The sequence below is a fragment of the Anolis carolinensis genome, chromosome 1 (genome assembly GCF_035594765.1).
Source record: "Anolis carolinensis isolate JA03-04 chromosome 1, rAnoCar3.1.pri, whole genome shotgun sequence".
Taxonomy (NCBI): domain Eukaryota; kingdom Metazoa; phylum Chordata; class Lepidosauria; order Squamata; family Dactyloidae; genus Anolis; species Anolis carolinensis.
The window spans coordinates 246,164,869-246,191,372 of record NC_085841.1 but is presented as its reverse complement, the minus strand read 5'-3'; positions in this window follow the sequence as shown (position 1 = coordinate 246,191,372).

The window sequence follows — 26,504 nt, the reverse complement described above, 5'->3', positions numbered from 1 at the left end:
CCTAGTGGATGAATGAGACAAGACCTCATTCCATAATGTCCCTGTTTGATCTTCTGGGAATTTTGGAGTGGCATCTGGAGGGCCTCTTCATGTCATCCATTCAGACTCCATTTGAGATTCCATTTGTTGAGTTCTTTTCAATGACAACATGCTGCCATGGGATTATGTCTCCATATTGATTGAACCACATTGAAATTCTTTACACGTGACATATCAGCTGCACCATGTAACCTCCTTGTACACCTGTGACTTGTTTCAATCTTAATGCCATACAAATATCTTGCAGAGACTAGAGTAAGTCAATCTCCAGTTCAGATGAGCATGAGCAGCTCTCAAGTAAGGCTTTAATGCAAGATGATATTCAGTCAAAAAAGTCCCTATGAGATGTCATTATTGGGGATAGGCGGGGAGGCATTAGAATGGTTATGGAAATGGCATACCTAGCACAGAGGAAATCTCAATTAAGAAACCCAAAAAAATGTCAATATGTTATTTATGGATGAAGAGAATGATTTACTATTCCTTACTTCCTGTAAGGTTATATGTTTTGAAAGGGGACAATTTGAATGAAAATCATATATGTCATAGGCATTAGCTGGGGCTAGAAACAGTAAAGTTATGGACATTATCCTTGATAGGAATCACACAATTTTTTTAGAAGGATAGGTCCTGGAATGAGAGAATTTTTGTGACTAAAAACACTTGAAACCTCCCTTTCTTTTCTCCTCCTCCTCCTCCTTCTCTTTTTTGGCTGTCGACACCAAAGTCACAGGAAGGCAGAGGCAGAAGGATTTGAACAGGAAGCATTTGCCAGGCAGGGATAAAGGACTATAGTCTCCCATGTCTTACAGAAAATCCTCCATGAAAACAATTTTAACATTCCTCTTTTAACATTTTAACATAGCTCTTGGGAGATAGAATTTATATAAGGGGGGAAAGGGCAATGGATCAGTCATAAATATATTGCTTCCATAAAAGATTGGTATTGGCAAGCCATGATGCCCAAATAAAAGCATTCACAGTGATTATAAGTTAAAACTGCCAGTTCTAAAACTCCATGTACTGCTTTCCCTCCCATATTTTTTTACCACCGTAATGTTTCTTTGAAGAGTTTAGGAAGAAAGGTATCACTTTTACAGACATATAGTCTGGGTCTCTCAAACTTAAAATTGCTAAGAAATAATCAGAAATGATGAAATTCAGAATGAGTCTACCCTGCCTTCAAAAACTCAATTCATTGGATGAATTATTAGACTATCAGATTAGATTACTAAAACAAAGATGTTCTCTATAATGACTTGACACTACTGGAGACAGATACTTGGTTCCTTTTTGATCACTAATTAATTGGGCCTTAAAATTACATTTATTTTTTCTTCTTTTTATTTCAGTGCCAATTTGCCTGTCTAGTGTGATAAAGTCTTTAGCCTACTTCCTTGGATGCATGCAGTAGTACGTAAGTAAATAATTGCGACACACAATTTACAGAAAACCTACACACAGGAAAACTCCAACCATCACCCAGGTCAAAAAAGAAGGACAATTAAAGCCCGGGCAGACTGTGCAAAAGGAATCTACAAACCCCACCTCCTTCACGGTGAACAAAACCATCTAGACTGGGCTCTACAGGCCAATGGAAACTCCATTACAGACATCAGAATTTCTGCAAGACCCAGAACAAGCCATGAGAATAAAGACAAAGATCCACCCAGAGGAAAAGTGTTATTACCATACATCAAGGGAACCATTGACTGCATAGGGAAGCTGATGAAGAAACACAACCTACAAACTATCTACAGACCCATTAAGAAAATTCAGCAAATACTATGCTCAGCAAAGGACAAGAGGGATCTTCTCACCTCTGCAGGAGTCTATCATATACCATGCAGTTGTGGACAGGTCAACATAGGGACCACCAAACACAGCATTGCCCAGACACGAATCAAGGAACATGAGAGGCACTGCAGACTAATTCAACCAGAGAATTCAGTCATAGCAGAGCACTTGATGGAGCAACCTGGGCACAGCATATTATCTGAAAAGACAGAAATGCTGGACCACTCTGACAATCATGACAGACTACAAGAGAAGCCATTGAAATCCACAACCATGTGGACAATTTCAACAGAAAGGACAAAACCATGAAAATGAACAACATCTGGTTACCAGTATTAAAAAACTTCTACAATCAGGACAATAAATTTAAAAAAGCACTCAGAAGACAGTGGAATTTCAGACAAGAAACAATCAGGGCCAGCGAACACCTCCCAACAAAGGATTCCCCCAAGCAGGAAGCAGCTTTGAAGCTGCAAGGCTTTTCAATGCTAATCAAGGTGGCCAATTACAGCATTCACACTTGCCTCAAACAGACAAGAGTTCGTTCACCTACCCTGGACATTCCACAGATATATAAATCCCACTTGCCTAGTTTCCAACAGACCTCACAACCTCTGAGGATGCCTGCCATAGATGTGGGCAAAAAGCCAGGAGAGAATGCTTCTGGAACATGGCCAGACAGCCTGAAAAACTCATAGCAACTAAGCAAATAATGTTTACTATCAAAACCAGAATCCATTCTACTTCCTGTGAGTGATTATTTCTAAGGCTTCCAGTAGATAAAGGCATATCATGACAAGAATCATACTCTCTCTACCCCCATGCCTCAAGAAAGACAAGATATGTCAAGACAAATGTCACAAAGTTCCCAACTACATGCTAGAGGCCATAAAGTGCAGATGCCTTTTTTGGAGTTGTGATGAATCACATTCACCAGCCCAATAAAAAAAGCCACTCACTAGGTATTTTCTCTGGGGCAAGAGAAAAGGAATTTCCCCTCCCTAAGGTGACAACCAGCTGCCGATTGAGGAAATGGGTAAGCAGAGATTGTCTGCTGGGAACAATTAAGAAAACCTGGATCTAAAGAGGCGAAGACAATGGATTTCCTAACTTGCTTTGTGCTGATGGCTTGCCAGTTTTGGCTTTTACACAAAATACGAGGCATTGAAAATGTGAAGCATCAAAGCAGAGGAGAGAAATGGACCAGCCTGAAAAAGAACTTGTGTGAGTCAGACCTGTACTAGAATGAAGCTGCTCCTTTTATCCTTTGGACACAAACAATCAAAAGGAGCTTTAGACATAGCCAGGGTTTTTCAATTGTGCCCTTTCCTTTGCCTCCTCTAGACCACCCAGGCAGACAGTTTTCTCAAGCCAGCTGACCAAATCCTACTCAAAGAGCACTGTGGCTTCATTTTGCTTTACTTTCTCCTCAAGCTGTTCACTTCTCAATTAGCTTTTAAGTTGCATTATAGATCTGCTAACAGTTGTGCAGTTAAATCATTAATTACTTTCCCCAGTCAGCTGGGAACTCAATTTCACTTTAGTTTGCAGTTTGTGCTTCATACTAGATTACTTAGCTAATCCATATAAACATCTTCAGATGCTATAATTTAAAGGAGTTAATGATGATGAAGCTTAGATAAGTTTATCACAAAATGATTCTTAGTTAGAGATTTAAAGAACAAAGTAAAAAGCCTTTCACAAGCAAAAGACTATAGTATATAGATATAGAGAAATCTCTGGTCCCACCTATCATTCACAGAACACCTAATATAACTATGAACTTATCTGGCACAAAATGATTGTTTTCAAGATTTCCTCAAAAGTGATTTTTCATTTGCAATATAGGAAATTGGTATTTTAATATTCAGTTTTAATTGATGCCATTCTAGGATCTTTATCCACTTTGGAATGCAGCACTTACCATCACTTTTCTTTGAGAAAAAGTCCACCAAACAACATGATGTATCAGAAGCATCAAATGCATAATACCTCACTGTGACATTATTTAGCCTTAGTCTATCAAAAACCCCTTTATTTCTTTAGTTCCTAATTTTTCAACTGCATGAATGCCCTTTTGGTACATGCCAAATTTGTGTGTGTGTGTGTGTGTGTGTGTGTGTGTGTGTGTGTGAGAGAGAGAGAGAGAGAGAGAGAGAGAGAGAGAGAGAGGCGACTTGAGAAACTGCAAGTCGCTTCTGGTATGAGAAAATTGGCTGTCTGCAAGGACATTGCCCAGGGGATGCCCGGATGTTTTGGCGTTTTACCATCCCTGTGGGAGGCTTCTCTCATGGGGAGCTGGAGCTGTCAGAGGGAGCTCATCCATGCTCTCCCTGGATTCGAACCAGCAACCTTCAGGTTTGCTACCCAACTTTCAGGTCAGCAGTCATGCCAACACTAGGGTTTAACCCATTGAACCACCAGAGGTTCCACATGGCCGGCAGAGTCATACTGTTATTAAGATTTGACCTTCTCGTTAAACAATTTAGTGTATCTTAAGCAACTTTCAATTTTTTAAATAAAAAAATCCAGAAATAATACTGTCTTGATATCTATTACCTGTCTTCAAATCTGTGGTTTACCATCTAGGTTACTTTGATGCATGTGTTCATTTCAATGAAGAAATGTTGACTCCTTTGTCTTGAGAACGGGACACATTCCCTCCCGTTTTAAACACATTCTATAGGACAGATTTAGGAACTGTATGGCTCTCTAGATATTTATCATACAAGAAATAATGCCTTTCATATGGGTATGTATGTGTCTATTTATGGCTTAAGATTTGTATCTATAGTTAGCCTTATTTTCTATTATTATAACACCCCCTTTTAAAACCATCCACGCTGGTGGCAATTGCTACATCTTATGTTGCCAAATATTGTGTTCCATGAAGAATTCTCTTTTGTCAGTTCTGACTCTCCCACTATTCCTCTTTGAAGAGATTGAGACAAACCTCTTGGTTGGATGGATCAGTTTTGTTTGCAGATGTATTACTTTTTTATCCAATAATGACAGTAAAATGATAAAATACTATTTTATGCTTTGTGGCCTTAGAACATGTCATAACACTTGCATTGTGTTTGCCAATTCCGCAATGCAGAACATTGACTAATATTGGACTTCTAAATCTAAATTTTAAATATTAAAGTACTGGAGATGTATTACAGTGGTATTCATGGTCCGGCAATGAACAAACAGCACACAAAACGAATTTAAAACCTAGAACTCAAATGATTGTGACCATGACTTCTCCATAATTCATGGTTGGTTTGCTTCAAAGTATATATTCTCTTAATGAGCTTCCTCTAAATGCAGTGATTGTAATTTTTGCAAGCTTTTTTTCTTTGAGAAAGCAATAAAACCTAAGTGATAACATTAAAACAAAATCCCTATTTCAGTGGTAGTGCGCAGTGCATCTGGATGTAAGTTAATGGTTTACATATTAATTTGCTCATCTCTCTGATGGGCAGAAAATTGCTTTAATATAAATGCATTTAAAATTGTCATTTTACATCTACATAGCTTATGCTGTGAAATTTATTATGGGACCCAACAAATTGTTCCCTAGCAATTTAGCTGGCTTTTGTGGTTCTGTCTGTATAGTTTGTTGGATGGGTTTTAAAAATTCATCTTCCAATAAAACTCATGTATAATTTCACTTTGATTGTCTGATCAAGACAAAGGAATAAGGAATGTAGCTTATTCTTTGTGAACAATATATCTGTTGTCTGAAAAAATGGTTTTGTTAAAAAAAAACCCAAACCAAGTAGCAATAAATTCTTTTTTGAAAAATGGTAGTGGAACCCAGCAATCTCACAAATTTTAGGTGTGTGCAGAGCACATTATCCTCACCAGTATGTTCTACTCCTATTCCAAAACAGCAACACAAATTGTGGAATGTCCCCATACTTCCTAGGCTTGATCTCCTGAGAGATCTGTTTTAGTAGGGTTGTGCATGATGTCAGCTTGGGGTTCCATATTTGGATGATTCTGCTCAAATCGGCAACTAAATCCTCAGATACGAGGTGGATGGGTGGGGCAGCCGGGGACCAGCAATAACAGGACACGTGCTGGCTGATTTTCGGCTGCGACATGAGAAGAGCAGCCACATGCATGTGGAGTTTTCCTCCCCCCATCTTTGCATTGCCAGAGCCAATCAGAAAAAGAAACAGAATCACATGTGTTTTGGCAAAACTGGTCTATATATATATATATATATATATGGAGAGCCTTACCATTTTTCATTTGTGTTGTGACATTTGAGAGGGAGAGATCACTCTGTGTGTCTCCCAGTTCCACTGCTCTAGTGCTAGCTCTAGTAGCTACTTGGGAATAGGGACGCTTTTGGAGAATTCCTTTTTATTTTTCTTCTGCATCAATAAATTTTCTTAGTTTAATATGTTTCTTAGTTCTTTTATTTAACTAGTAATTTCGCTATAGAGGAGTGGTGGGCAGCGTGCTTTTGGGGATGCTGGGTTGAAGGGTTTTTTGTGTGTTTGGTGTTTAAATATTTTTAGGGCTTTTTTATTTAAGTTGACTGAGCGTGGGATAGCTTTAGGGAGTTGTCTTGACTCCCTTGAGTTCTCATGGGGAGACTTTCCCTAGCCCTACCTTCTGGCTTCTGTCCTGCACCAGTAACTTAAGTTGCCCCCCCCCCCCCCCCCCCCCCCGCCGCCAAAAAAAAAGCCCTTTCACCTCTTTGACTTGCAGTCTCATTGCTGTGCCCTTCCCAGCCCTACCTTCTGGCTTGCGTGTATGCGTGTTCTGCATGAGTCCATCAGCCATCCTCCCCCCCATATTTTAAAATTACCAAAAAAGCTCCTATTTTTTTAGTTCATCTCTTTGACTCTCTGCTATTTGCTTCTGAGTGTGTGCTGTGCAAAGCCAGAATCTTGAGCCTATTTTTCCTCATTTTTTTTAAACACCCCAAAAACCCCTTTGTTACTCTTTCCCCTGTTTCTCTGGTTTGTGTGTGCTTGCAAAAGTACTGCAGTGCATGCACACACTCTTATACAAATACTGTAATAAATATAGGAAAGTAAGATGTGTGTGTGTGTGTGTGTGTGTGTGTGTGTGGATCTTTATAAAAGTTGGCAGGAATGATGCCCTGCTGCTGCTCCTATACTCTGAGTGTGGACAAATACCAGGGGATACCTTTTTGGTTTTTGAGGATATTTTATTTGTACAAACTTTAAAAATTTTCCTAAAAACCAGTGGATGACCCAAAAATTCTGAAACGTGGGAGGCTTGCAGTGGTAAATGTGTCCTCCAAGTGTCCTTTGCATTATGGTTTGATGATCACTTTGAAGTAGTGAAGCTCCTCTTGAACGAATCAAACACATATGGAAGTGGGAATAGAAAGCGGTTGTGAAGGAACATTTGTGCAATAGACATAATGCCTTGTTTACTGTTTCAGTTACATCTAAGGGTGTCTGCGAATCAGCTGGGATTTCTTTTTAATACCCACCCATCCATTAAATAGCCATCTTCTACAGCTAGAATTAAAAGGAAACAAGGCATGATATGTCTCAGCAAAATATAATGCCATAGGTTCTCAATCTCATGTATGAGAAAGAACAATGAGTTCAGGGACCAGTTATCTAACTTCAAGATCCTACAAGGGTCATACAAAAATGCCAAAAACAACAAGAACATGGTAAAATATAAGTGATAAAAAGTTCAATTCTGGCTTTAAATAATTGCTATTTTTCAATGTTAAGCAATGCAAAAGAGGCATATTTGAAAGTAAATTACTACTACCAGAGGCTTCCAAGAGAGGCAACTAATCGATTTGAGGACAGATAAATAGTAATAGTTGTTGTTATATTCTTTATATTTCATATTCATGTGTGTGAAATTGAGCTGATCTTCCTGACTGCATGGCAATAAAAACACAATCGTTTGTTGATGATCAGTAGCATAAAAAAATGTCACCCTTCCCCCCAAGATATGCAATGAATTCAGTTTTGAGATTATTACAAAGATTGAGATTATTATTATATCTTTCACAAAGCGTTTGATAATTGAACATGTTAAATCTAGACAAAGTGAAAGGTAGAAACCTTTAAATATTTGATAAAGGCGGCAATTTAGAAAAGATTGTCATAAAAGATGCCTGAGCAAGGTTAGCATGTTTTTATTCGCTAGCTGTAAGAACATGGGAAGAAATGTCCACGGAATATTTGCTTTATTGGGGTTGATGCAATGTTAGATATCATTTAAGGCAGTCAGGGAGGCAAAGTCTCTTTTAATGTGCTTTTGGGACAATAATGTTTAAGAACGATTATGGTTATCATCAGGAAACTCTTACAGAAAGCTCTATATCTGTCTTAAATGCCCCAATGTGGAGTCACAACTTTAAGGCTGCTGATCAAGCACTGCATTCAAAGTGATATTTCTGTCTTTCCAGCAATATAGCTGCTCCATGGAGGACTCTTTGATCGTGTAAAAGGTATCATTAAAAATCATCTTGAATATTGCTGAAAGGCAAAAAGTAAGGCAAAGAATAAATAAATAAACAAATATCTGAGCACTTATCCTAGCATTGGAAACTTTGATAACTGCTGGATTTTTAAATGTGAACAATTTGTTCCAACATATAAGGCCAAAGTCCCACTGGACCAAAGAAACTAGTTCATTTGATTCTTTGGATTTTAACTTACCTGTAATCTCACTAGGAGATAGATAGATAGATAGATAGATAGATAGATAGATAGATAGATAGATAGATAGATAGATAGATAGATAGATATAAAGGGAAAAATTAACACATTTGTAGGTATAGTTCATAGATCTGCTTATAAGGGAAGTGTCAAAAGGTGTCCAGTCACGCCACCTAATGAGATGAGTTGCCAAGCCTATTATTCTGTTAGGATTATTGCTTCAAAATAATCTATTGCAGATCTGATTTTTTAAAATGGTTACTTCTATAAACAGCAGAAATTGCAACAAGAAATCAGTCTCTACAACAGGGGTTCTCAAACTTTTTCAGCCATGGAGCCCTTTTTGAATGAAACATTTCTTGTGGAGCCCCAATAAATGTTTATATATTGTATATTATCTGTCTATCTCTCTCTCTCTCTCTCTCTCTCTCTCTCTCTCTCTCTCTCTCTCTCTCTCTCTCTCTCTCTCTCTCTCTCTCTCTCTGGCATGGGGAAACTTTTGAAGAACAATTTTAACCAACATAAACTTAACAGTGTTTCAGTGGAAGGCCCCAGGGGCCATCCATTCCAACTCCCTTCTGCCATGCAAGAAAAAGACCCCCCAACAGAGGACCACCCAGTCTTTGTAATAACAACAACAACAACAGCAGCAGCAGCAGCAGAAACCCCAGGGGCTATCCAGAACAACTCCTTTTTGCCATGCAGAAAAAGAACAATGAGCAGTGGGAGGGAAATAGGATTGGAAAAGGATGTGGGTGTCAAAGGGGGTGAGGGAAAAAGGCTTCTGGCAGCAAGGAGGGAGGGGAGGAGCAGGAAAGAGAAGGGAAAGCTTGGAGTGGGAGATGGAGGAGGAGGGAACCGCAGAGCCCCTCAGTATGCTTCATAGAGCCCCAAGGGCTCCGTGAAGCACACTGATAACTGCTGCTCTAGAGACATCAGACCATTCTCTCTTAACTAATGTAATTACAAAACAAGTCATTAGTTCCAACCATTTGTAGTCCTCCTGACTTCCTGGTAGATTTCCTCTCATGCTTTTCTTCCACTTCAACATTAAATTCCACTGAGTGCTACACTTAAAATTTGGGAAGCCCCTCTTCCCATCACATTAGTTTGGCCTCAGGTGTAGGAGAGAGCATTCTTTGTTTAGTTTTAAGTGTGGAGGCCAGCAGTCATTTAGGAGATGGTGGGGAAATTGATTTTTTGAAATCATCTGGAATTTTGGCCTTTCCTATAATGCCATTTGTTGCACCCAGTTTAAAATGTGGGACAGGAAGTTATGGGAGTATCCAGATAATTGGGATTCAGAAGCTGGATTATATGGCAGTGTAGATGGAACCCCCATTTACCAGAGGCAAGTGGGAATAATGCAATTGGCCATCTTGATTAATAATGTGTGTGTGTGGGGGGGGGGGGGTGGGGGGTGGGCAGGGACTCAGAACTGTAATGTGATGAGAAATTAACTCAAAGAATGCTGATACATACTGAGTTGCATGGAAGTGTGATGAGGGTAAGCAATTCTTACATTTCATAGGAAAACGGAGCTCTACTCAGCCAAACATTTTCATCCATTTAATTGCCTTAATGCAATGAAGTCCCTTATATCCACCAACCTTAATTCCCCTTTCTAGGTCAGTCATGCAATATTCTAGTTGCTAGGACACATCTTTGGATGAGAACATTGTGGCAGAAATGTAATGTGTGGCAGATATAAGAGACATCTCCCACATATTTTGGGAGTTCCCACCCTTGTACCCCTTAACTTGAGGCTCCCTCGCAGTCCGTTGATTCAGCCATTGAGTCCATGAATTCCTTTTCTCTCTTCTTTCTCGGTGCCTTCCCTTCTCCCTTTTTTGAAGCCTCTCCAATGCTCTTCCTCTTCATTTTCCTATTTTCCACCAATTATCAAATCTGTTCTTTCCTCCCTTATCTCATTCTGTTTGACCTCTTTTTTCTTGTCTTTTTCCAGGTTTGTCTATCTTTCATCTCTCTTCACTCTAGTCCCATCTCTTCCTTCATGCTTCCATACTCTTTCTATTGCCTTAGCTATACTCCCTTTCAAGCCTATTTCTCAGTCACACCAGGCTCTTCTCTCCTCCTCTCAGTTGCAACTCCTCCAGTGCTGTAGCAATAGCTGGAAAAGTGTAGCACCCAGTGTTGGTAGCATTAATAGATGCCACTAGATTCCTTTGTCCACAGCCAACATTGTCACCATGGATGCTCTTGTTTCCTCACTTCTCCCACCACTTGTATGTACAGCTTCCAATTTTTTTTGCATTCTTCAGCTCTTGCCTCCATCTCAATCAGCTTGGAAATTGCTTGTAAATGTGTTTGCCTGTTAGAATGAAGTTCCTTAAGCTCCATAAATTACCTCACTCATCAGCATTGTTCTCCTCTTCTGACCAAAACTCAAACTTTCCACTATGTATCTTTGTCTTTCCTGACCTTTATTTTCCCTTACAAATCGAGGCATGGCTTTCCATATTTATTTATAGGGGAGCTGAGTTGGCACTGGTTGCAACATTATTATTCAGTTACAATTTACAATGGAATTCAGTGCCACAGAGGTATTGTTCAGTTTTGTTTCCTTGTGAAATTCTACAGTGGATCAACTTTTAAACCAAAATCAAGGCTGCTCTTATGACTATGTCATAATACCTTTACTGGCCAACCCAGGAGAACACCAGACACTATTTCATTTCCTATCTTATACATTATTTTCATATTTTCCCTAAGAATGAACATACAAAGTCTTTTTAAAAAATCAATATCTTTGTCAATCAACTAGAATTGATTGATTAATGATGGCATGCTCCTTTTGAACATACACCATATGATAAACCTCAGTCACTGTCACATCACCCTGGTTTCGGTCTCCGATTTCATCCACCATGCTGATGTATCTATACTTTCCTCTTTCATTTTCTGAAAAGTTTAGCTTTTCCTTCCTGTTCACAAGAATGCATCAAAGGCACCATGGCCTTCTACTTCCTTCTTCTCCTTCCATCCTGTTATTTGCCACCCAACATGTGTGCCACTTGCCACAAACAATGGTGCTCACCCACCTACTCAAGTGAAAAATTCTAATGATAATGGCGTGAAAGTGATGGCTAGGGAAGCAAAGTGGCACATGAAAACCTTTCCCTCCCTATATCATTCTTGGGAAAATGCCATCAAAACAACACTACATTTAACGGGGTGAGGTTTTCTTTCAAGAAAACGTAATTTAACAGAATGTTAATGCATTTGTTCCAATGTCTGGTTCAGGCTGCTGATTCCTGAGGGGCTTCTGATTCCTGAGGCAGCAATGTATTCTTCATCCCTTCTGGTTCTGCTCTGATTTGTGTAAAAGTCCTGCTCAGTCATCTAAAAGAGAAAAATTATGTGTTCATCAAAGACCTACAAGAAGCCAGAGACTACAGTGGCATTTCCCTTGTGTTTTCTGAAATATTTCACTGAGAGATGCTCAGAATGTCAGAAAACATCCAATTTCATATCTTTATTTAGACAATATGGATTTCAACTTGGTATTTTCCACAACCCAACAAAGGAGCCTAGATACCCTAAGGGTACCAGATCCCCTCTAGTCTTGGAAGCTAAGGGGGGCCACCTGGTTAATAACTGGATGAGAAACTCCCAAAAAAATCTCAGGTGCTGTAGATTCTGTTTCAGAAGACAGAACTGGGAAAAAAACAACTCTGAGTATTCCTTGATGGAGAGAACCCTATATGAAATGATCTTGTACTGTCTGTCTGCTTCTTTCTTTCAGTCTTTCTGAAGAAATTATTTTGGGTTATACTTTCCACTAATTAAGGTGTTAAAGTTAAGGAGCCCTGGTGGCGAAGTGCGTTAAAGCACTGAGCTGGAGACCGAAAGGCCACTGTTAGCTCCAGCTCCTGCCAACCTAGCAGTTCGAAAACATGCCAATGTGAGTAGATCCATAGGTACCACTCCGGCGGGAAGGTAACAGCGCTCCATACCGGCCACATGCCCTTGGAGGTATTTACGGACAACTCCGGCTCTTCGGCTTAGAAATGGAGATGAGCACCAACCCCCAGAGTCAGACATGACTGGACTTAACGTCAGGGGAAAACCTTTACCTTTACCTATGTTAAAGGTAAGCACTGCATAGAAGAGATTTGAAAGAGAAAGCTACAGCAGGAGGTTCAATTGATAGTTTAAGGCAGGCCTGCACAACATATGGCCCGTGGACCAGATGCCTAGGCCCTTCACCAGCCTCACACTAGTGTTACACTGGGGAAGGGGCAAGGTCTACCCTTTGCTGTCCAGCCCCTCATATGCCTGCCTGACTAGTGATGTCATCCTATTAGCTAGGAGGAAAAAGGGAGCAGTGGGGCGATTCTGTCACCCTGCATGTAGCTCCCTCTCGATGACTCTTTCACCATCACATGGGGAATCCAGGAGAGGCCCCATGCTGGCTCAACTGAAGCCAGCACAACACAGGAAGTATCCCATGTTGAGAGGGAAACCGGAAATGAAAGGAAAAACTTCTATCTTTGTTTGTGATTGTGTATCTCATTATATATCATTGTAAAGGCATTGAATGTTTGCCTATGTATGTAAATGCTGTAATCCGTTCTGAGTCCCCTAGGGGAAGAGGTCGGAATATAAATAGTGTATTATTATTAAGCATTATATGACAAATTCCTTCCAGTTGGAGAAGGGGCTTTCACAGGAAGCTTCCTTGCGTTGTCTGATGGGCAGTGAGCCCATTAGTCCTCCAGCTGGAGTGGAAGCTTCATAGGACACTTCCTAAGGAAAATCTGATAAGGTGATAGGAAAGCAGGCAGCAAAAGGGTCAAGTGGCGTGAGGAACAGCATGAGGCTGGAGAAGAGATGGGACTTCCCCTTCACCACTCAGCCCCTTGCAAGCCTTCCTTCTTGACCAAGGCAGGCAGGCAGGGAAGGAGGGAAGAGTGGCCTGCAGAAGTTTTTTAAATTGGTCCTTTACAAGGACCAAGTTGTGCAGGCCTAGTCTTAGCACTTTATCACATTAACCTACTATTCCACTACAGTCATGTTGCCATTGATATCAGACAAATACAGGGCTAAGTGCCCTCAATTTTGCACTTCTTTTTATTCATGCAATTCTGCCAGTTTGTCAATTTGTGGTCCTGTGATAGTACTTCCTCATACTCTTGTAATCCTACTTTCATGCACTACAGGATTCCTTAATTTTTAATTTTAGTACAATTGTTCAATTCTGGCATTTAAAAATAAATGGCTAATATAATATAGATATAAAATATAACGGGAAAACTGAGCTTAGGAATAATGAGGGGAGAGGCGGAGAGGAGGAGAATCCGACACTTTACTGCCAATATGCTGACATAGAGATAGAAGGGACCCTTGCACAAAGATAAGGTGGCAGAAAAGTTGCGGGATTGAGTTTTACCCATTAAAGGAATCATACAGAAGGAGCACACAAACAGTGGGACACACAGCATTATGTACTAGGGTCCATCACCAATAATGACAGTCCAGCAGCAATGCCAGTTTGCCTGCCCCATGCAATATAGTCCTAAGTAAGTTTTAAGTCTGAGAGCATAAAGTAAAATAGTTAGCTTGCCTCTCTTGACAAGAGTCTGTGTTCTGCCTTCCCTGCCTTCCTATCTATGCTTGGAATACTTTTATTCCTAAATGTTTGATGAAGGCAAAATGAGATTTGAAAAACAGCTAGAGGACACCTATCTACACATACTAATTCATTTATGCACAAAACATGCTCCAAGAATTAAATGCTGTTTAATGGGGTTGTCTTCTTTTGCCTGCCTCTATCCTCCTGCGGCTGCACTCTGTGTCCAAAAGTGCCCTGAGGACCTTGTAAATTATAAATAAGTTATTTGAAGTGAATGCTGGTATTTTTTCCTAAAATAATTTACTTTTAATTGGCATATGCAATGGTGAGAGTGCCATGCTTTCCGATCTTATTGGAAGCCATTGAACTGCTTAATGTAAGGTGATGGAACTCAGGCAATGCCGACCAGGAGCTTGGGGGACTGACATCACTTTAAATTAATTGCTCATACATTTATGTATCAGAACAAAGAGATGCCAACACGCGTATAAAAGGGATGAATAATTTATCTAGGAGTCATTTAAAAGTCTCTCTGTCATACCTGGAGAACACACCAATCAAGCCATTCTATTGATTTTAGTTTCAGATGTCTACTCATTCTGCCATCATAGAGTAGGAGTGTTAAATGCTTTTTTTCATTATACATCATGATTTTTAAGTACTATTTTGAACTACAAAGGTTACCTTCCCTAATATACCTTCAGTACTGCCACTCAGGTTTACCTTGGATTAGATGATTGGCCTAGTTGTGCACTGATTGAGGTCTTAAAGCCTCGGCAAACATCACTTAGGAATAAATAGAGTCATGTATAATGGAATACAAAGGTGCATGTCAGGCATTCCACCATTAATCATCAAATAAAAAGGACACATTTAATCTCATTAATTGAAGTTTGTGAGACAACACTCACACATTTCTATAAACAGGGAATTAAGATCGTAAGAAGTTGTATTACATGGAAAGTACTTCCAGACTGGCCTAAAGACGTGGGATTTCCCATAGCATAGTTACTTGAGATTTTTCTTGTTCTCTCTTCCATGTCCACTTTCCCAATTTTTTATTTATTTTATTTATTTTTTTGTGGCTGTGATTTCTTCGATTTTTTTCCAAAACATTTTTCTTTTTAATGGGCCATGGTTTGCTGAGGTGGTTTGCAGGCAAATATTCTTTAATTCTTAAAAGTTGTTATACTATACCACAAAAATTAAAAAGAAACCCACAAAAGGCTGGGAATAAAACGTTGCACACGGGGCTGGAATTGCCAAAAAATGAAAATGTAACTTGGATCTCTTAAACAAAAACCTGAGTACTACTGCCACAAATGCCATAATCTCCCAAAACATTTGCTTCATTTGAAGGAGCCACAAATCAGACTATTCCTTCATCTGCCTCATTAATACAGATACAGACTGGCTTCCACTCTACAGGCAGACCCCAAATTACAAATATCCAACTTATAAATGACTCATAGTTAAGAACAGGGGTGAGACAATAGGAAGTGAAAGAAATCTACCCCTGGGAAAGGAAATTCACTCCCGAAAGAGCTATCATGGGGAAAAGGTGTTTCCACTGAAGTTTTCTCATCAATCCTTGTTTCCACAACAGGCCAAATTTTTCAAAATCCAATTATCACAGGGACAGAAAGTGACATGAAACAGGAGCACAGACAGCAAAACAAAGACCATATCCAAAACTAAAATTATATATCCGGGGAGAGCAAATGGCCAATTCTCTCAAAGGAACGACTTGAGAAACTTGGCTGTCTGCAAGAATGTTGCCAATGGGATGCCTGGATGTTTGATGTTTTAACATCCTTGTGGGAGGCTTCTCTTATGTCCCTGAATGGAGAGCTGGAGCTGACCAAGGGAGCTCTCCCTGGATTTGAACTGCTGACCTGTTGGTCAGTAGTCCTGCCGGCACAAGGGTTTAACCCATTGCGCCATCGGGGGTTATACTCTGAAATGTACTTGTTCTGACTTACACACAAATTCAACTTAAGGACAAACCTATAGAACCTATCTTGTTTATAACTTGGGGGCTGTCTGTCTTTGGAGATGCCAATAATTGAACCTGGAATGTTTCTCATGGAAATCATGGATTTTGCCACTGAACTAGAATCCTTTTATGATAAGCAAAGCACATGGAAATGCAGAGAAATGAATAGCAATGAACGTCAAATTGGTAATTCTATCCATACATGATGAGTGTCTAAATAATTGTCACAGCTCACAATGTCTTCTAGATGCAAATATGTGGGTATATATTTATATATCCCTGGCACCAGGTTTTTATTTCTTAGCACTTTGGCTCCTGGGATTTTTGTTTTGTTCAAGAACTATATACAAAGAAAGAATTTAGGCAAAGAGTAACAAACCAGATATACCTTGCTTATCCATCTCTAATATTTTCCAAGAAGAGTCCTCCTTTGTGATGATAGAAAAAGGAAAATAGATCTTTCTACCATGTTCTTGATAAAATTAAGCACAAGTCAAAAGTTTATTTTTTTTAAAAACAATATGTTAGCACTAGCAATGACTTACAAAAAAAGGGGTGGGGGAGGGAAGGATAACATTGCACTTTAGTAGCACTTGTAATATGTTACTATATACCATGGTTCCCATGTTGGGAGAAAGGCAGGACATACTTACATTGATTGAGTGAATGAGTTAATAACAGTGACATGTTCTTTTAAATCCATGTTAATCAACTTTTAAAACTAGAGAAATAGCCAAAAATCTAGTTGGTTCTCCATATCCATGGATTCAACCATCTAAGACCTGAAAATATATTTTTAAATAAATCTAGAAAGCAAATCTTGATTTCAGCATTTTATATAAGGGATACCATTCAACATTCAAGCCAGTGTATATAATGAGACTTGAGCATCCATTGATTTTGGCATTCATGGAAGGTCTTGGAATAAAAACCCAGCTGATACCAAGGTCCCACTGTGGCTCCACAGTTTCCAATATAATTCTTTTAAAAGCAGTGGTTTAGAAATGATGAGTATTTTTTCTATTACATCTGTTCTCCAAAATGTGTTAAAGTTGTAATGTGAAGAGAGATAGTGAGAGACCATTATTACACCCACACTGTCTGAAAAAAGCAACATGCCATTTATAAATCCACTGCTTCCATATCCCAGCCCACAGACCTCACCAATGCTGGGCACAAGCAGCTGCAGAGCTGTAATTATTTGATATACACATTAGATGCAACAACTTTACATGTTCTTGCAACCCTGTCTTTCAGAAAGAGAGCCCTTTTGAGGGTCATATACCAAGGCCATGATGAAGAAGAGGCTTAGGAGATGTTGATTTCTTTATAGAAAAGAGTTTTAAACAACATACCTTCTTTTTCTGCCAAATCTGCTTTTGCTTGCTTTAGGGCCTTAAAAAAGTGGGGAGTTAAATCCAAATTAATAAATACAGAAACTTAAAGTATCATATGAACAAGAAATCTCTGAGACCTTGTTATCAGCAGCCCTATTCAGGTCTTGAAAATGTAGGACTTTGGGCTCTTTATTGAATCAACCCATCTATATGTGGTGGTCTTTTTTTTTTTCAACTGTCTTTTACTTCCCCATCATTATTGTCTTTTTCCAATGAATTATGTTGCCTCACAATACATCCAAACTACAATAACCTCAGTGTTATTGTATCTGTTCTTTTGATCTGTATTATTTATTTGTATTATTGAGTCCAATCCCCTTCTGCCTTTGGGCACCAAAACCACAAGCAAAGCACCCCTGACAGATGGCATCACATCACACAGTCCTAGACACTTGGGAAGTGTTCAACTTGTGATTTTGTGATACAAAATCCAGCATGTCATACAATAAAATAAAATAATAATAATAATAATAATAATAATAATAATAATTGGAAGAGAAGAAGAGAACCCTTGGGTCATTTAGCCCAACCTCCTTCTTTTGTGCTGTGGGGGCCGGATAAATGGCTTCAATGGGCCGCATGTGGCCCCCGGGCCTTAGTTTGGGGACCCCTGATGTAGCATATTGTGGTTCTTGATGAATGAATGCATGTCATGGAATGACAATATCAATAATAAAATCTTGAGGGGAGGGAGAAAATTCATAAGAAAAGGGAAGGAATATAAACTGCAATTTTGTTTGTACTTTGTTTCCTTTATCAAGAATCCATTGTGCTGCCTGGAGAAGAGATCATGGACTTAGGCATAAATCCCATTTAAGGCTTATTTTCTAGACCAACAGCCTCCAAAATGAAGTATTCAGGTGATCTAAGGCATGCATATTTTTGTGAGATACTGTCTAATGCAAATGCAAAAAAAACTTCCTAATATGCATTTTTTTTGCTTATTTAAGCATTAAGAAAATGCTTATTTTCTTGCAAAGCAATAAAGTTTATTTCCATCATTTCTATCCCACCCTTCTCACCTGAAGGGACTCAAAGTGCTTCTAAAGTGGGGATGGGGAAGTTGCAAATATCACAGGGGCCAAAACATTTGGTTTCTGAATGGAGCAGAGATCCTCTTCCACCACCAACCTTTTTCTATTGATTTGTACAGAGTTAAAGAGTCAAATTTACTATCGTATTTCTTCAATTCTAAGACAACCTCAATAGTAAGGCATACACTTATTTCAGTACCACCAACAGAATATAAGCTTTGTTTATAGATATAAAAAGCACCCACAATTCTAAGATGCAACTGGTTTTTAGAGATGTTTATATAGTGATCAAGTGCATCTTAGAAATGAAAAGGACACATCTAAGATTAGTGAACGTAGACACAGCACCAACCAAAGAGCCAAGGTAACATCAGCAGGGAGCTGGAAAGAAGAGGCAGTGTTTGTTGCTGTGAGCTGCTTGCAATGTTTGTTTCCTGTGAGCTGCTGCCTTTGACCTCAGCTCCTGGTGAATGGCTCTTTGCAGACTCAGGCTGAAGCAAGGGTCCAGGAGAAACACCTGCTGCCTCCAGAGGCTGGGGGATAAAAGGAAGATTTATGTAACTGCTATCCACAATGGATACCATTCATCTATCTCTAATGCTACCACCATACAAAATTGATTTGAATCATAGCTCTCAGATAAATAGCATTTTAGCAGTTGAAAAGTGTATAAAAACAAAAACAGATATTTATTTACAAAAATTAGTTTTTGGCTACTTGTTTGGATCTGAGAAAAATACATTGGAAGGGTGTTTAGTGTTTAGGATATTGTCCCAGAGGATATAGTTCCATTCTGGCATTTATGTTGATGATAAACAATATCCCTCCACACCTTGTAATCCAAACTCAAATACAGTAGAGTCTCACTTATCCAACATAAACAGGCTGGCAGAATGTTGGATAAGCGAATATGTTGGATAATAAGGAGGGATTAAGGAAAAGCCTATTAAACATCAAATTTGATTATGATTTTACAAATTAAGCACCAAAACATCATGTTATACAACAAATTTGACAGAAAAAGTAGTTCAATACGTAGTAATGCTATGTAGTAATTACTGTATTTATAAATTTAGCACCAAAATATCATGATACAGTATACTGAAAATATTGACTACAAAAACATTGACTACTGCATTGGATAATCCAGAACGTTGGATAAGCGAATGTTGAATAAGTGAGACTCTACTGTATTTTTTAAAAAACCTAACACTTCTGATCTCGGGCGTTTTGGATATGGGATACTTAACATGTATCTTAATAGGCATATAGGAATGGCAGCAGGAAAATAATGACCCATAGAGTCTGAGTATGGGGTTAAGAACTTTATCTTGACCATACCATGTTATATGCTCTTGAGCTCTATTTTCTGCCTTTAAAAAGGAAGGAGCAAAATGTTATCTAAATCATCTACAGAGATGCCTGAATCCAAGTCTTTTCTTCTAGGAGAGGAGATGACTGTTTCATGTCACAGTCCCGGCAGATCATATATACTGATACTATTGGCTTGTTTCATGTGCATTTTGCTTTCCTACTTAGCCATGGAAGCTAGTTTCTCCACCTATGTTTGAAAGAGGAAATTTGATTATCCAATCACTCTTCTTTTCTCTTCCCATTTCTTCCACTGTCCCAAAATAGTTTTAAAACACTTTGCATATATATGTAAGCATGAGTGTACATTTGCATGTTGATTGGTTTTGCTATGTTATTTCATTTTCCTCTTTGTTATAAATGGATTCTTATGAAGGAAATATGTTTATTTCCCAAATGTGATAAGCAACACTAATTCATTGTAATGCTGCAGTGTTACTGGAAGGGAGTTTTTCTACTTAGCATATGCTCCTGTCCCTCTAGTCACCAGCATATAATATCATGATCCATTGAGTTTTGGGTATTATGGAAATGTGGCAACATGTGGGAAGAGTGAAAGCTTTCAATCTTCCAGTGACTGAGTTTTGATCCTTACTTTGGCCATGGTACTATCAAAACACATAGTTGGAGTTTGTTCAAATTAATTGAACAGTTGCTCAGAGGACAATGAGCAAACATTTGCATGCAGTGAATGAAACATAAAAGCTGGATAAAGTTGCACTGTCCATCTGGTTTCATGGCTGTTCTCTTAAATATAGTTCCCAAGAAAAGAAACATTCCCTTTACTAAGAATATTTCAGAACTGATGAGTAGACTTAAACTTGTAAGATATTCCTTTTTTCAGCCAGGCGCAACTGCCTTTGGAACTGGAATCCTCTGCTTTGGGATACAGTGATAGCTGAAAGCGCATCTATGTTCCAACAAGGATTAGAATATTTATTCTGTTTTGACTAAAACAGGCATTGTGTTTGCCCTGTTGCCTGGTGTAAGATAGAGATGCCAAGCCATGCAAGATTGAGGGGTAAATATATCCTCAACAGACAACAAGGGCCCATAGATTATATGACATGCTCCTTCCCTGATTTTTATTTATCTGTTATTCATCTCAGCGGCTTTCAATACCATCAATCATGGTAACCTTCTGGGACGGCTCTCGGGAATGGGGATTGGGGGCACTGCACTACAGTGGCTCACTCCTTCCTGGAGGGCCACACCCAGATGGTGAAGCTGGGGGATACCTGCTCGGACCCCTGGCCTTTGACCTGTGGGGTCATGCAAGGTTCTATTCTCTCCTCCATGTTTTTTAACATCTACATGAAACCGCTGGGTGAGGTCATCTGGAGTTTTGGAGTTCGGTGCCATTTCTATGCAGATGACACCCAACTCTACTACTCCTTTCCACCTACTTCCAAGGAAGCCCCTTGGATCCTAGACCAGTGTCTGGCCGCTGTAATGGGTTGGATGACAGCCAACAAGCTGAAGCTTAATCCTAATAAGGCAGAGGTCCTCCAGGTGAGTCGTTCGACTGATCGGGGTATAGGGTGGCTACCTGTGCTTGACGGGGTCACACTCCCCCTGAAGGCACAGGTCTGCAGTTTGGGGGTCTCTCTGGATTCATTGCTGTTACTTGAAGCTCAGGTGTCGGCAGTGGCCAGGAGGGCCTTTGCACAACTAAAGCTAGTGTACCAACTGCAACTGTACCTCGAGAAGTCTGACTTGACCATGGTGGTCCATGCACTAGTTACCACATGTGGATTACTGTAACACACTCTACCTGGGGTTGCCCTTGAAGACGGTCCGGAAATTGCAGTTGGTACAACGGTCGGCAGCTAGGTTACTAACCTGAGCCGCTTACAGGGAGCGGTCAACCCCCCTGTTCAAGCAGCTCCATTGGCTGCCAATAATATTCTGGGCCCAATTCAAGGTGCAGGTTATTACCTATAAAGCTCTGGGACCTGTCTATCTTTGTGACCACATTGTCCCCTATGAACCTACGTGATCTCTGAGATCCTCCAGGGAGGCCCTCCTCTCACTTCCACCTTCCTCACAACTATGTTTGGTGGGAACGAGAAAAAGGGCCTTCTCAGCCGTGGCCCCCCGACTCTGGAACTCCCTCCCCAGGGAAATTAGGTTAGCTCCCTCTCTACCCTCCTTCAGGAAACAACTAAAGACCTGGATGTTTCAGTTGGCCTTTGGTGAGACAACAATCAGATAATCTGCCCTAGTTGGTATTATACTCCTACCCTGTATTTTATTAGGTCCTTATTATCTATGCACATTAACTTATCATTTTATTCTTCCATAGCTGCTTTAGAATTGTGCCTGGTGGTTGACTGATATTATTAACTGTTATAATACTCCTGTTTTATATTGTATTATTGTTTTTATCTTTTACACTGTGAATTGTATTTATGTTGTTTCTCTGTTTAATTATGTTGGTTGGGCTTTGCCCCATGTTAGCCGCCCCGAGTCCCCACAGGGAGATGGTGGTGGGGTATAAATAAAGTTGTTATTTATTTATTTATTTCCAGAATTTATACCCCGCCCTTCTCACCCGGGGGGACTCAGGGCGGCTTACACAGTTGGCAACATTTAATGCCAAGAACATAATAATAAAACAAAAAACAGTACATATAATCAATTAAAACTATAAAAATACATCATTAAAATACATTATAAAAATTAAAACATATGTAAATTAGATCAATTTGTCTAAAAACCTCATGCTTCAGACTTCAATCGGACCATGTCGACGTTATCATATTACTCGCTAAAAGCTTGTGCACACAGCCATGTTTTCACAGCCTTTCTGAAACCCAGAAGAGTTGGGGCTTGTCGGATATTATTATTATTATTATTATTATTATTATTATTATTATTATTATTATTATTATTATTTTCTTACTTAATTCAGCATCACCCATGCCATTCTTTCAATGGGTTATAACAGACTCAGAGAGCAATGCATGTAAAGTGGCACGGCTAGCCCATAACAGCTTTCTAAAAAGGAAAGAAAATGTTGTTGTCAATGAGAACAATAAGATACCAGTCACTGGCATATTAGAAAAAGAATATTGCTAACCATCAAATGGCCTGAGATAGTCTGCATAACATTGCTGTGGGTAATATTATGTAGATATTTTAAAATAAAAAATGGAGCTGTAAATTTATGTTTTTACTATAGCAGTTCAGTTGTCTTTTAACCTTATATTATGCCTTGTTTTAATGTATTCTGTTTTAACGTATACTGTTATCCATCTTGGGTTTTATATTTGGAGAAAAGTAGGGTCTAAATTTAAGAAATAAATAAATACAGCCTTGAAGCTAGCCCAGAGCAGGCTCTTTTATGCACTTCTGAGAAACTCCTTTGATCACCAATATTGATAGCATGGTTTCAACTGCTACGATGAACACTTCCACAAGTGTATAGTATGGCTGCCGTATGCCCTGTTTGACTGGGTTTTTATCTTGATTCTAGGCATGCTGCCCAGTGCTTATTTGGACCATTATCTGGGCCAGATTCTAAGCTTTCATTAAAAATAGAGTCACTAGCTTTTTTAGAGGCTGAGATATGAGTCTAAACATAGAGACAAATATATAATCAAAATGTTCTGCAAGGAGTAAGTCCACTGGGGAATTTTAGGCACAGGGTAAGAGAGAGTAAGCAATGCAAGCAGTGTAGTGGAAGAACCAAATGCTCTCACTGGAATAGCGTAGATGAGTTCAAGGAGAGAAGGAAGAGAGGGTGAAAGTGAGCAGTGACATTTTGGGAGGGCAAGAAGTGAGGTGATGCACCATGAAGGTATGAAATGAGGTAAGGAAAAGAATGGAGGAGGAAAGGGAGAGCAAGCATTATGAATGATGGAGTGGCAAAAACAAGCAAAAGGGACATTATGAAGGCATGATGCAAAGCAAGGTCCAAGGATGGGAAGTGTAATATCACAAGGTGAAGGAAGAAGTGAAAAGAGTAGAAGATACAGAAGCAGAGAAAAAAGGCAAAGGGGGGATGGGGGTCGAGTCCAGGAAGGAAAAAGAATGTGGGTGGATGAGGCAAGTTAGAGGAGAACACTAATGGAAGTAGATCAGCATCAGTATTAGGAACGCCATTATCCATATCAGACATTTGCATCCTGAGATCATTGACTAAAGCTGAACTCCCTTATCCAGTCATGAGAATTGAAACAAAGTGCCTATTAAAAGTTAAGGCCTAAGAAGTATGAAAAACCCTCCCAATTTAGGTGTATTTGACCTGTTTATTGCAAGTCATTGGGAAAGCACTAATGATGCATTTACTTTCTTTAGCTTTTTCCTAAGGTGGATTTTATGACTTGCTGAGTTAGCTGCAACTATTTAAAAAATGTATTGAATGTTCATATTTTTACTGGGCTGGATGCTTTAAAATTTTATTGCTGGCTCTGATTAATAGTTATTTTGTTTTGAAATTTTATTGTTGTGGTTATTGTGATAGTGTTATATTAATATTGTAAGCCACCCTGATTGAGCTTTGGTTCTTAAAAGTGCCCTACAAATCTTTCAAAGAAAAAAAAGAAGAAAACTTGCTTTGTTTTTGTAAACTAAACCTGGCTTAAAGTGAGACATAACTGCCATATACTTTTTAATTCCCAAGAAAAGGGGCACAAATCATACATGATAAAAAGACTATCCATGTTACGAAGCTTGTGATATTTTTAAGTAAAAGCCATCAGATGTCATGGAGCCCCCGGTGGCCTAGGGGATAAAAGCCTTGTGTGATGTCTCATGGGCCATGTAGTCCCCTTCCTAGTATTATTGTGGCAGACGAAGAGGAAAACTTGGGTTTCCCACCGTTTCAGCCAGAATTGGAGCCCCTGCACCTGCAAGATGTTTGCCCACAAGAAGTCAGCCAAACAAGCCTTGAGCAGAAATCTCCCCCATTCTCTCGCCGGGATAATTATAATCGAGATAGAGGCGCTAGGGAGGCGAAGCGCCAGAATCGCTGCCAGACAATTAGCTGATTAAGCCTGTTTCCCTTGGGAAATCTTAAGGAGTCATGCATCTGGACACAGTATGGGTTTCGCTTCTTGTTCCCCAGGGAAAGTGTTCCTTGGCGGGAAAACAAGATCCTATATAGGTGTTTACCCGCAAGGAAATCCTTGCGGAGTCAATTCGTCAGCTTCAGGAGTGAGATCGTGTGTGGACTACGCTACTCCAGTTCCTTGTTTCCAGGACCTTGCCACGGACCTTGTTCTAGTTCCAAGCCTGCCTTGTCTCCGGATCTCGCCACGGACCTCGTTCTTGCTTCTTGCCTCTTGTTGCCACGTATCAAGTCTTGTTTGCCAAGAATCTAGTTTGTTTCCAGCCTTGTTGTCAAGCTCCATTGGACTAAAGGACCCTGTCATTTCCCCACACTTGCTCGGCAAGTGTGTGTTTCGGTTATTGGATTATAACTTTGGACTCTAATATCACATATTGGATGTTGTTTTCCTGGACTATATTTGACCTTTCCTGAAAGGTCTACTTCTGAACTATATTCTTCACTTGTTTTTATTGACTTTATATATTCCTTTAATAAAGATATTAGATAGAATCTGGCCTCTGCGCATGGTTATTGGTGCTCTGTAGCCTGGGTCCTGACACCTTGTGACTTGAAGGTTGGGTTGCTGACCTGAAGGCTGCCAGGTTTGAATCCCAACTGGGGAGAGCGCGGATGAGCTCCCTCTATCAGCTCCAGCTCCATGCGGGGGCATGAGAGAAGCCTCCCACAAGGATGGTAAAAACATCAAAACATCCGGGTGTCCCCTGGGCAACATCCTTGCAGACGGCCAATTATCTCACTCCAGAAGCAACTCCGGTTGCTCCTGACATGGAAAAAAAAATAATCAGTAGTCATAAGTTTAAATTCAGATGAGCCTTCAAGCTAAAAAGAGGCCTGTTATATCTCAAAACAGAGGACAAATAACTTACTGTATATACTCAGACATTTTAGTATAAAATTGACCCCCCCCCCAAAATCTGGTTTGACATATTCATGGGTTAATTTAGTAAAAAAAGGAACAACCTTGTTCTCTTAGAGGGGCAAAAGGTGAGAACTTAGTCCACCCTGAGCAAACCTAAAAGAAGTACTGATCCCCTATACTAACTCTACCACAATGCCTCTTCTGGACTATATTAAACACCTGAATGGTAAAATGGAGGCATCTGGGAGTGATCAGGCCATAAGATTGCACTTGCCTGTTCTCCTCTCCACGAATAACTCTCAATTTATCCATGGGTCACATCAAAATCCTTATTATTGGCCTCAAAACCTGTCCTAGACTAAAACATGAGATCAATGTATAGAGCACTATTTTTTTTCTATTCATAAGGATAGTGGTATGTTTTGAGTAAAAATTTCCATATAAAACAAACAAGGGTCAAGCACATAACAAATTGAACCCATAGGGAACATAAGATGTTTTGATAAGCAAGGTGTTGTTTTTAATTGTCACACTTCCATTTACAGTTTTCAGTATTTATAATTCTACTTATTTTTGTTTATAGACCATTCTTCTCTGGAAATAGGACCCAAGGCACAGTCACTATCCCCTCTCAGCCCCCCATTTTCCTTGGTAAACATACTGGAGAGGCCTGCCT